The sequence below is a fragment of the Sorex araneus genome, chromosome 3 (assembly GCF_027595985.1).
Source record: "Sorex araneus isolate mSorAra2 chromosome 3, mSorAra2.pri, whole genome shotgun sequence".
NCBI lineage: Eukaryota > Metazoa > Chordata > Mammalia > Eulipotyphla > Soricidae > Sorex > Sorex araneus.
This window is the reverse complement of record NC_073304.1, coordinates 174,498,291-174,511,242: the sequence shown is the minus strand read 5'-3', so window position 1 is coordinate 174,511,242 and position 12,952 is coordinate 174,498,291. Positions and strand designations below refer to the sequence as shown.

General features: G+C 43.1%; 1 pseudogene; it reads left to right on the top strand.

The window, feature by feature from the left end:
• The first annotated feature begins 6,742 nt into the window (after window positions 1–6,742).
• On the top strand, window positions 6,743–7,677 carry LOC129403594 (putative olfactory receptor 8G2; annotated as a pseudogene).
• Window positions 7,678–12,952: the final 5,275 nt, after the last annotated feature.

Genomic DNA, 12,952 nt, shown 5'->3' with positions numbered 1-12,952 from the left:
CAGCGCATGGTCTATTCTGGAAAATGTTCCATGTGCACTGGAAAAGAATGTGTATTCCTTTTTTGGGGGATATAAAGCCCTGTATAGATCTATTAGCCCTCTCTCTTCTATTTCTCCCTTCAAAGCCAGTATTTCATTGGTGAGTTTTAATCTTCTAGATCTGTCCAGAGGAGACAGTGCAGTGTTGAAGTCTCCAACTACTATTGTGTTGCTCGAGATGTCCTTCTCGAGGTCTCTTAGCAGCTGTTGTAGGTATTTAGCTGGTCCCTCATTGGGTGCGTAGACATTTAGGAGTGTGATTTCTTCCTGATGTACACATCCCTTGATTAATAAAAAGTGGCCTTCACTATCCCTTCTAATCTTTTTCAACCTGAAGTCTATGTTGTCCGATACTAGTAAAGCCACTCCGGCTTTCTTGAGGGAGTTGTTTGCTCTCAGGATTGTTTTCCATCCTTTGACTTTGAGTCTGTGTTTGTTCTGGCTATTCAGATGTGTTTCTTGCAGGCAACAGAAGGTTGGGTTGAGTCTCTGAATCCATTTTGCCAGTCTGCGTCTCTTAATTGGTGAATTCAGACCATTGACATTAAGGGAGATTATTGTTATGGGATTTTGTGCCGTCTTTGTGCAAGGGTTTGTTGTGCTTGTAGAGGTTGTTCTTGTCTTACAATAGCCCCTTTAGTGCTTCTTTTAGGTTTGGTTTTGAGTCTATGAAGTTCCTGAGCTGTTGTTTATCCCCAAAGTAGTGTATGATTCCTTCTAGTTTGAATGAGAGTTTAGCCGGATAAAGTATTCTTGGTGAAGCGTTGATTTCATTGAGTTTTTCACTATATCCCACCATTGGCTTCGAGCTTGGAGGGTTTCCTCTGATAGATCTTCTGTGAGCCTAAGGGGTGCTCCTTTGTATGCGATTTCCTTCTTGGACCTTGCTGCTTGGAATATTGTGTCTCTCTGGAAAATGTCCATCATTGTAACTATGATATGTCTTGGGGTTTTTCTGTTAGGATCTCTTTTAGCTGGCACTCTCCGGGCGCCTTGAATCTGGATGCCTGCATTGTCCAGCTGTGGGAAGTTTTCCGCAATGATTTGTTTGACTGTGTCTTTTTCGTTGGGGTTGGTTCCCTGTGGTTCTGGTAGTCCAATGATTCTAATGTTGTTCCTCTTGAATTCATCCCCTAGGACTCTGATTCTGGCTAGAGCTATTTTGAGGTCTCTTGCCATGGTTTGATGTTGCCTGTAGGCCTCTTGCAGCTCATCTTCAAGCATACTGATTCTGTCTTCGGCTGCAGTCATCCTATTGTTGAGGGCAGTCAGAGAGTTTTTGATTTCATGTACGGAATCCTTCATTTCTTTTTGAAGGTTTTTTATTTCTGCTCTCATTTCTTCCCGTATTTTGTCGGCTGTCTGTTGTATTGTTTCCGCCAGGTCTTCCTTGAAGTTGTCCATCTTTGCATTGAGTTGATTGAACATGTTGAGGATTTCAAGTCTGAATTCTTTCTCAGAGAGGTCAAGTTTGTAGGAGGCGCCCATTGAGGTTTCCGGACTCCTTTGATCATCCTCTGGTTGCAATGGGGATTTTCGCTGTTTCTTCATGTTGTTTGTGGTGATATGAAAGAGGGCTCTTGATGATGAGTGTCCCTGTTTCCTTTTGTTGCGAAAAAGGATTGTGGATAGGCTCAGTTAATAGTGGTTGGCTTTTTACTTGCCGGTGTAGAACCTGGTCTCCTACTGAGATGTTCTTATGTGAAGTCTTGTGTTTTATTGTCCTACTGCTTGCGAATAGCTAGGATGTTAGTCTTGGATAGGATGTTGAGAGAACTACTTTGCGCCTCGTTAGCGGCGGCCGCTGGCAATGAGGCCACGCCCACTTTTCTTAGGCCACGCCCCCCTGGTGGTTAGGCCACGCCCCTTTCCCACAGACCTTTGCGGGAAGACAGGACGGCGGCAGCGCTTGGGGTCGGCGTGCCGGCCACTCGGCCGGCAGTCCGGAGGGGAGGGAAGCCCGGGGTGCTCAGGGCCGCGGAGCAGGCCGGGTCCGGAAGGGCGGGTCGAGGGAGCGTCACAGACCTTTGCCGGAAGACAGGACGGCGGCGGCGCTTGGGGTCGGCGTGCCGGCCACTCGGCCGGCAGTCCGGAGGGGAGGGAAGCCCGGGGTGCTCCGATTTCTTCCTGATGTACATATTCTGTGATTAATTAAAAGTGGCCTTCACTATCCCTTCTAATCTTTTTACAACCTGAAATCTATGTTGTTCTATACTAGTAAAGCCACCCCAGCTTTCTTGAGGGAGTTGTTTGCTTGCAGGATTGTTTTCCATCCTTTGACTTTGAGTCTGTGTTTGTTCTGGCTATTCACATTTGTTTCTTGCAGGCAGCAGAATGTTGAGTTCAGTCTCTGAATACATTTTGCCAGTCTGTGTCTCTTAATTGGTGAATTTAGACCATTGACATTAAGGGAGATTATTGCTATGGGATTTTGCGCCATCTTTGTGTACGGGTTTGTTGTGCTTGTAGGGGTTCTTCTTGTCTTACAACAGCCCATTTAGTGCTTCTTTTAGGTTTGGTTTTGAGTCTATGAAGTTCCTGAGCTGTTGTTTCTCCGTGAAATAGTGTATGGTTCCTTCAAGTTTAACTGAAAGTTTAGCTGGGTAAAGTATTCTTGGTGAGGTGTTCATTTCATTAAGTTTTTTCACTATATCCCACCATTGTCTTCGGGCTTGGAAGGTTTTTTCTGATAGGTCTTCTGTGAATCTAAGGGGTGCTCCTTTGTATATGATTTCTTTCTTTGATCTTGCTGCTTGCAGTATTGTGTCTCTATCCACGGCATCCATCATTCTGACTATGATATGCCTTGGGGATTTTTTATTTGGGTCCCTTTTAGCTGGCACCCTTCCGACTCCTTGGATCTGGATGCCCGCATTCTCTAGCTCTGGGAATTTCTTAGCAATGATGTCTTTGACTGTGTTTTTTTCATTGGGATTGGTTCCGTGTCGTTCTGGTACTCCAATGATACTTATGTTGCTTCTCTTGTGGTCATCCCCTAGGACTCTAATTCACTCTAGAGCCATTTTGAGATCTTTTGCCATTGTTTGTTGTTGCCTATATACTTTCTGCAAGTCATCTTCAAGCTCACTGATTCTCTCTTTGGCTGCAGCCATTCTATTATGATGGCTCCTACTGAGTTTTTAATTTCATCTACCAATTCTTTTAATTGTGTGACTTCTGTTCGTAGCTTTGAGATTTCTGCTCTCATTTCTTCCTGGATTATCTTGGTGGACCGTTCCAATGCTGCATCCATATCCTGCCTTAATGTATTGGATGTTCGTTCCATAATTGCTTTGAGTTCCTGAATGATCTTTACGATTTCCTCTCTGAAATTCTTTATCTGAGAGGAGATTGTATTTCTGGGAAGTACCTGTTGGGGTTTCTGAGATCCTCTCTTCCATCTCTCCTGGTGGTGGGGATTTTTGCTGTTTCTTCATGTTGTTATGGGCTTTACTGTCAGGCGCACTACCTTAGCTTATGAGGGGCCTCAATTGAAGGTGTGGGGCTATGATGTCTTTAAAAAGGACTTTTTGTGCAGCTTGATGTGTTCACTGATAGTGTTTTTGAAATTAGGATGGGATAGGCTAATTAATTATTAGCATATAGTGACTAAGATGACCAGGGTATCTTAAGAGGAATAGGTTATACCGATTGTGACCCAGGAACCATGCATGGAACGGGAGAAAGAACTGCGGCCGTGTAAGCGGCCAACGCTCCAGAAAGAGGCCATGCCCCCTTTGAGACCACGCCCCCTGACGAGAGGGCAAGTCTCTAACATGGAGAACAAGGAGGGCTCTGGGCCGGTGGGCGAGATGTCTGAGAGCTGCCAGGCGGGCCTGGGGGCTTCTGAGAGGGCTTCCGATCACGGGCTGGGGACAAGGGGAGGGCTTCTCCATGTTGGGCGGGATCTCCAAGGGGAAATACCAATTACCTGAAGAACAGGGAGGGGTCAGGGCCAGTGGGTGAGATGGCTGAGAGCTGCCAGGTGGGGCTAGGGCTTCTGAGCATGCCCCTGACTGCGAGCAGGGGATGAGGGGAGGGATCTCCACGTTGGGCGTTGTATAATGAAAACTACAAAATGCTACTTAAGGAAATAAAAGAGACAGGAGGAAATGGAAAGACATCCTCTGCTCATGGATTGGAAAAATTAATATTGTCAAAATGGCAATTCTCCCCAAAACATCGTACAAATTCAATGCAATCCCTATAAGGATACCCTTGACATTCTTCAAAGAAATGGAGCAATCACTCCTGAATTTCATATGGAACAATAAGCCCCGACGAATAGCTAAAACAATTCTTTGGAAAAAGAAAACGGGAGGAATCAACCTCCCCAACTTCCTACTCTACTACAAAGCGGTAGTCATCAAAACAGCATGGTACTGGAAAAAAAGGCAGACCTGCAGACCAATGGAAAAGGGTTGAATACTCTGACACACCCCCCCAAATATATGATGATCTAATCTTTGATAAGGGAGCAAGAAATGTGAAGTGGAGCAAGGAAAGCATGTTTAACAAATTATGCTGGCAAAACTGGACAGCTACATGCAAAAAAATGGGCTTAGACCTCCACCTACCACCATGTACAAAAGTCAGATCAAAATGGATTAAAGACCTCAACATCAGACCAGAATCCCTAAGATACATTGAAGACAAGGTCGGCAAAACCCTCCACGACATTGAAAACACTGGTATCTTCAAAGCTGACACGCCCCTGGCCAAGCAAGTGAAACCAGAGATAAATAAATGGGACTATCTCAAACTAAGAAGCTTCTGCACCTCAAGAGAAACAGTGACCAACGAACAAGGACAATATACAGAATGGGAAAGCATATTTACACAGTACCCATCCGATAAGGGGTTGATATCAAGGATATACAAGGTACTGGTTGAACTCCACAAGAAGAAAAATGCCCACCCGATCAAAAAATGGGGTGAGGAAATGAACAGAAATTTTCCCAAAGAAGAAATCCGAATGGCTGAGAGGCACATGAGAAAATGTTCAACATCACTAATCATCAGGGGGATGCAGATCAAAACAATGAGATATCATCTCACACCACAGAGACTGGCCCACATCCCAAAGAAAAAAAGCAACCGGTATTGGTGTGGTTGTGGGGAGAAAGGGACTCTCCTTCACTGCTGGTGGGAATGCTGACTGGTTCAGCAATTTTGGAAAACAATATGGACGATTCTCAAAAAGTTAGAAATTGAGCTTCCGTTTGACCTAGCAATACCACTCCTGGGAATATATCCCGGAGAGGCAAAAAAGTATAGTAGAGATGACATCTGCATTTCTATGTTCATTGCAGCACTGTTTACAATAGCCACAATATGGAAAAAACCAGAGTGCCCAAAAACAGATGACTGGCTAAAGAAACTCTGGTATAGCTACACAATGGAATACTACGTAGCTGTCAGAAAACATGAAGTCATGAAATTTGCATATAAGTGGATCAACATGGAAAGTATCATGCTGAGTGAAATGAGTCAGAAAGAAAGAGACAGTCATAGAAAGATCGCACTCATATGTCGAATATAAAGTAGCTGAGAGGTACAAGCTTGCAATGTTGCAATTTCTGGCAGATATTTCTCTGGACTTAGTTACTAAAATACAGAAATCCAAAACCATGCAGCTGCTAGTGCGGCCTCTTGAACTCATATCTCTTCATTCTCAGCAATGGAAAACATTATCAAATGCTTTCTTTCAGCAGGTCGACTTTAGGGGGGAGAAACTCCAAATCAATAATAGTGAGTTTTTTTTGAAATATTGAATGTAATCAAAGTAAAGTGAAAGTAAAGTGAAATTTACCAGTTACACATGCGGGGTGGGGGGCTTGGTTAGTGGAGAAAAGGGGGGGAGATGGTAGGAGGAACCTGGGTATATTTATGGAAGAAAGGGGACATTGATGTACAATTGGTAGTAGAATGTTGTATGCCTGAAACAACTCTATTATGAACAATTTTGTATACCACTGTCTCAACAAACATTCCTGAAAAATATTTTTATTACTAAGAAATGATACCCAATACAACAAATGATGCCCCACTATGTATCTCAAACTATAGATGGCTGTGTTTATTATAGATAGCATTCAATATTATTATAGTAAAACGAAAATATGCCATTGACATGCATGATTTTAAGATATACATATAAGAAATAGAATGAAAGATGATTCTTAATAATAGCAGTAGTACTATCAACATTGTGGCAGAATAATATAAAACAAATATGGGAATGGACAATAATGTAGTGCGCGGGGTGCTTGCCTTGCATATGGTTGACCTGTTTCAATCCCCAGCACTGTGCTCATGGTCTACTGAGCACTACCAGGAGTGATCCTTGAATGCAGAGCCAGAGTAAGCTCTGAGCATCACTCGTTGTGGGCCAGTTATCAAAATATATATTAATAAAATGAATGAAAAGTATAAAAAACAAATACAGGAGCTTTCTAATGATTGTTTAGATATCATTACTTATGGGGTACTGAAGTCCATAATTTCTTCTACTGCTGGATGGGAATAACTGCTTTCTTAGAAGTAGGAGAGACTTAGGAGATCCCTGAACTATGAATGTCCCCGGATGAGGACTGACTTCACCAGAGCGATGTTTTCCAAATACACATTTATATGTTCATAAGCATATAAACACTCATTTATGCTTTTATTCCTTAGAATCATAGGTTCTGCTGAGAGGACAATGGGCGATGGAAATGATTCCACAGTGACCGAGTTCATCCTTACTGGGCTGACAGACCGGCCAGAACTCCAACTACCGCTCCTCCTCCTCTTCCTCGGAACCTATGTGTTCACTGCAGTGGGGAACCTGGGCATGATCATCCTCGTCAGCCTCAGTTCTAACCTCCATACCCCTATGTACAATTTCCTCTGCAGCTTGTCCTTCATTGATGTCTGTCAATCCACTACCATTACCCCTAAAATGCTGGTGAATTTTGTGGCTGAGAAAAACACCATCTCCTACCCAGAATGCATGACTCAGCTCTATTTCTTTGTCATTTTTGCTATTTCAGAGTGTCACATGTTAGATTTCATGGCATATAACCGCTTTGTTGCCATCTGTAGCCCCTTGCTCTATAATGTCATCATGTCCCCTCACATCTGTTCCTGCTCACCATGGCAGTTTATATTTTGGGCATCATTGGCTCTTCAATCCATACAGGCTTTATGTTAAGACTGTCTTTCTGTAAGGCCAATGTGGTCAACCATTATTTCTGTGATCTCTTCCCACTCTTAGAGCTATCCTATTCCAGCATACGCATCAATGAATTATTGGTTCTCTTACTAAGTGCATTTAACATCCTGATACCTGCATTGACAATCCTTGCTTCCTATGTCTTCATCATTGCCAGCATCCTCCGCATTCGCTCTGCAGAGGGCAGGTCCAAAGCCTTCAGCACCTGCAGCTCCCACGTGATGGTGGTCATGATCTTCTATGGCTCTACAGCCTTCATGTACCTGCAGCCACCATCCGTGAGCTCCATGGACCAAGGCAAAGTGTCCTCTGTGTTTGACACCTTTGTCGTGCCCATGCTGAACACCCTGATCTACATTCTTCGAAATAAGTATGTCAACTTAGCTCTGTGGAAATTACTGGGCTGTAGAAAACAATTATGAAAGGAGTCATTATCACGGTGTCATACAGACGGACCCTGATTTTGCAAAATTGGATTTAACAGGATTTTGCTTGACATTTATTAAAATTGAGTGTTGCTTCCCTTATGAGACTTCTTCCATATTGCCTGAAAGCTGCTTTCTAGAAATTATGTTAAAGTTATTATGTATTAGAAAAATACTTATAAAAGAATAAAAGGTATTGAGGATAAAATTCTTACTCTCATTATCTATCCTTTATCTTCTTTATTTTAATAGTTTAGTTATTTTTTTAATTGAGTCATCGTGAGAACAGTTCCAGGGCTTTTAGGATCAAGTCTCAGTCATACTATTATCAAACACCCGTCCCTTCACCAGTACACATGTTCTATCACCAAGAACCCCTGCGTACCCCCCTCCGACTCAACCCTCTGCCTGTGTGGCATATGATTTTTAATTTAATCTCTCCTTACTTTGATAACATTCAATTTTTGACAGAAAACTCACTATCATTATTTGGAATTTTTCCTGTAATAGTCAGACCTGTCAGAATGGCATCATTAGATCATATGTTTTCTATTGTTGATAACAAAGAGCATATGATATTCCACAGTCGCGAAAGCGGCCACTCAGTTTTGGGATTCTGGTATTAAGTCTAGACATATTTCTGCCAGCAGCTGCTCCATTCCGAGATTGTTTTGTGTGCCTCTGGGATCATAGCTGTTCAGGAGCAGAGGAGCTGTTCGTGGGTGGCCGCTCGGGTTCTCACTAAGGCAGGAGACAGAGCCGGTTCTGCCCCCGCAACCCATCGCAAGATTCCCCATGTGACTCGTCACTGCAAGCTTCTACCTCTCTGTCCAATTGGTTCTGAATGGTGGTGGTCACCATGCTGCTGCAAAGGAGAAAAGGCCGAGGGACAGAAACCCTTCCCCTCCTGGGGCTGCATGGGGCCTTAGCTTGGTTCACAGTCCAGGAGTATATCTGCCAGCAGCCTCTGCATTCTGAGATTGGTTTCTGTGCATCTGGGATAATGGACACTCAGGGGTGGCGGAGCCATTCCTGAGCATATATTTTGTATATCAGGAAAGGTTTGGAGAGATGTCTCAGTCCCAAATACCGGAGCCATGTTAGTAGAAGCTCAGTGTCACTGGGATTCCATCTAGAGAAGGCGGGGACTCTGCATCTTCTCCATCTGGCATCCCGGTGTTGTTGACCCGATCTGGGGTCCAGAGCATGCCCGCCGGCCCCGATTCTTCACTGCTGTCTGCTGTGGCAAGATGGCACCGAGGGTGGGTTGAGGGCATGACTTCCAGCAGCAGGGGGTTGTTGGAAGCTGGGCTGGCACCATCTTGTTCCAGTGCCCCCCCCCAATCCCCGCAGTTTGGAGATGTCCCAGTCCCACATACTGGAGCTGTGTTAGTAGAAGCTCAGTGTCTCCAGGACTCCATCTGGAGAAGGGGGGACTCTGAACCTTCTCTGTCCGGCATCCCAGTGTTGTTGATCTGGCTTGCAGTGCTTGCTGGCCCGGATTCTTCACTGCTGGCCTCTATGGCAAGATGGCGCCAAGGGTCCTTTATCCTCTTTTTAGCAAAAGTTACCAAGACAGCAACACACCACATAATGAACTCCTCAGTCATAAAATATAGTGACTGTTTTCATGTAGAATTTGATCTATCACTGTCACTGTCATCTCGTTGTTCATCGATTTGCTTGAGCGGGCACCAGTAACGTCTCTCATTGTGGGGCTTATTGTTACTGTTTATGGCATATCCATACACCACGGGTAGCTTGCCAAGCTCTGCCATGTGGGCTCAATTCTCTCGGTAGCTTATAGTGGGCTCTCTGAGAGGGGCAGAGGAATCAAACAAGGGTTGGTTACATGAAAAGCTAATGCCCTACCACTGTGCTATCGCTCCAGCCCATAGAACTTGATACTAAAGATATTTCATAATCTTATAATAATGTTTAATAAGAAAGAAAATATGGAGTGAATGGAGTGAGACATGAAAAACTGAATAGGTCTATAGATTCAGAACTGGTGAGATGAATTTGTGCCCAAGAATATTTCTTTTATGATAGCTCCTCTGTTATCTAATTGTTCAATATAATCTTCACAGTCTCCACCTCTGAGGCTCTAAATAGTAAATATATTTATGTTATCCACAATTTGCATGGAGGTTAATTAGGAACGGAGGATCCTTTCACTTAAGTAGAAGATAGGTCATTGTGAATTGGCTACCAGAGAAATAAATTAAACAAATAAAACCACTTGGGAATTGGGATTGCAAATTCATTCCTCAGAGTATGAGGTCTGATCACCTATCTAAGACTGAGGTAATCGAATCTGAGTGCCTGTGAGTATTTTTCTATTGAAGTCTTCAAATTCCGGATAACAGTCAATATGCCTTGCAGAAAGCCATGTTTGTTTTTCAAGTGGGACAGAATCACTGGTGCGCAACTCTCCCTGAGGATTTTATCTCAGTTCTGGCCTTTTCATAGAAATTTGAAATTAATATTTTTTTTGTTTTTTAAAGAGCCAAAGCCTCACATCTGTAACAATTCAGAGAATTTTAAAGTACAGTCATTGAACCAAGATGCTGAAGAAGCCTGCCATTTGCCATATATATCCACATCTTGAAAAGAAGAAATTTCTGGCACTTCTAATCACACAATAGATCAAAGTGCATGAGACCAAGTAGATAAAGTCAGAGAAACACACAAACAGGATAATAACTCTTATATGTGGAATATGAAAGGATCTAAAAGAGCCAAAACTCATGAAATGTAGTGGTGGTTATCGTGGGCACTGGGGACATATGTGTTTGGGCATGACTCTCTGATTGTCACATGAGTTTCTTTTTATGAACAAAGGTATGGCTTGGTGGCTATAGTTCATTATACATTATTCTATGCACTTCTTAGAAAGTCATTTCAAATAGTCTCAACACAAAAAAATGGTAATAATGGGACAAGACAAAGACATGATATTGGTGGGGATTATCCAATGGCAAATTGGTGAGGTAATCGGTTTGCGATATTTAAGTGAACCAAATCAATCCCACACATTTTTAGCATCACTGTCATCCTGTTGCTCATCGATTTGTTCAAGTGGGCACCAGTAACGTCTCTCATCGAGAGACATATTGTTACTGTTTTTGGCATATCCAATATGCACGTGTAGCTTGCCAGGCTCTGCCGCGTGGGCTCGATACTCTCGGTACCTTGCCGGGCTCTCCAAGAGGGGCAGAGGAATCGAACTCAGGTTGGTCGAGTGCTATCCCAACTGCTGCGCTATCGCTCCAATTATGTCTCAAAGTTAGAAAAAAGTGATCTTAATGTTGGGGCTGGAGTGACAACACAGAAGCTAGGGCATTTGCCTTGCACACAGCCAACCCGGGTTCAATTCCCAGCATCCCATATGGACCCCTGAGCAGTGCCAGGAGTAATTACTGAATGAAGAGCTAGGAATAACCCCTGTGCATCATTGGGTGTGACCCAAAAAGAAAAATAAAGAAAAAATGTGATCTTAATGACAAAGTGTATTGCAATTTTCATCTCAAATGTTGTACTACTTAGTACTTTGAATCAAATAATAAATCTTGTTCCAAATTCTAAAAAAAGTAATTATTTATATGATGTCTATGACATATAGCTCTATAGTATTCCTCACACATATATTTTTTTTAATTTGAGAGATATTTCTTTCAAGACCTGCTAAGAACTTCTCATGGGGGGCTGGAGTGATAGCACAGCGGGTAGGGCATTTGCCTTGTGCGCAGCTGACCCTGGCTCAATTCCCAGCATCCCATATGGTCCCCTGAGCACCACCAAGAGTCACCCTTGTGCATCGCTGGGTGTGACACAAAAAGCAAAAAAAATAAAAATAGAACTTTTCATGTGCTTAGGACAGTAACTAGCAGAGGGTGTCATGCAGCCCCAGATTAAAATATCTCGAGTGTTACTCTTTTCTGAGTACTTCGTGAAGAGTAGGACTAGATGATGTCAATACTAATAGAAACATTTGCATATTTTATATGGAAAATCCCTTTAGAATAGTCCTATAAAATAAAGTTAAAGTATCCTGAACTTTTGAACTTTTAAACACCTTGGAGTCATCTCCACTGGAACTCTAGCAGCATATATCATAACTGTGTCTCCAATTAGTACTCAGCAGTAAAAATGAGTCGCTCCCATGTGACACCACTGAACCCTGGAGAATCAATGGGGGAAAGGGAAATTTTAATTGTTTCTTTCCCCAGAGTGGGTGCTTGTGGGATGAGATTCTAGAGGGAGGCCATTATCATTGTTGTTCCTTCTTGGGTTCTTAACTTCAGCACCCAGAGTATAAAACCATCACATCGTTTAAACTGCCCCATGCAGAGGTCCACCCGATTCAGAGATCAGCACCAGTGACTCTCAGCTCTTCCAATGAAGACAGTTGGGCTATGAGCCCTGGGAACCAAGGACTTCTGAGGTTAGTACTCGAACTTCCCCTGTATCAACAAAGGGACATTTCCCTTAGAGAAACAGATGACAAGTGCACAGAACTGAGCCTCTAGGGGCCATGAGGGATCTGCCTGAATTGTACCCTGGATTTTCCAGCTGAATCTTCTCTCCCAGCTCCCTCCAGGCACCAGAGATGCACATGGGCACTGACTGGTCTCCACTGTCCTCACTCTCACCCTCACTGTCTTGGTGAGCAAAGGCTCCCATCTTCTCTATGTCCCGGCTGAATAACATGATGGCAAATACAATTTTATTCAGACATTTAAACTCACACATGTGATGGCTTTATTTGCTTGTATTGATTCTACAGTAGCTTAAGCTGACTTTTGGTAGTTTTATTAATAGCATTTATTGAGGCTGGCTGTTGCTAAGACACGATGCCAAACACCCTGTTCATTTTACAATCTTAGTCCAGAAGGAATGAAAATGAAAGAGATAACAAAATTAAGTACTTGCTGCATTATTTCATGTACACTATCACTTGCCATCCCGTTGCTCATTGATTTGCTCGAGTGGGCACCAGTAACGTCTCCATTGTGAGACTTGTTGTTACTGTTGTTGGCATATCGAATACACCACAGGTAGCTTGCCAGGCTCTGCTGTGTGCCAAGAGTAAATATAAGAATTACATGGACCCTGGGCTGGGTCGGGGAAGGAGTGCATGCAGAAGCTGTAGCTTTAATTCACATAACCATATTCCCATCTCTTCCAGAACTTGTTCATGGGGTTGCCCTCATTCCTTTCAAAAGAGAATTGTTTTCACAGGCATAAAAATTTGTCTTATGAACTTGGA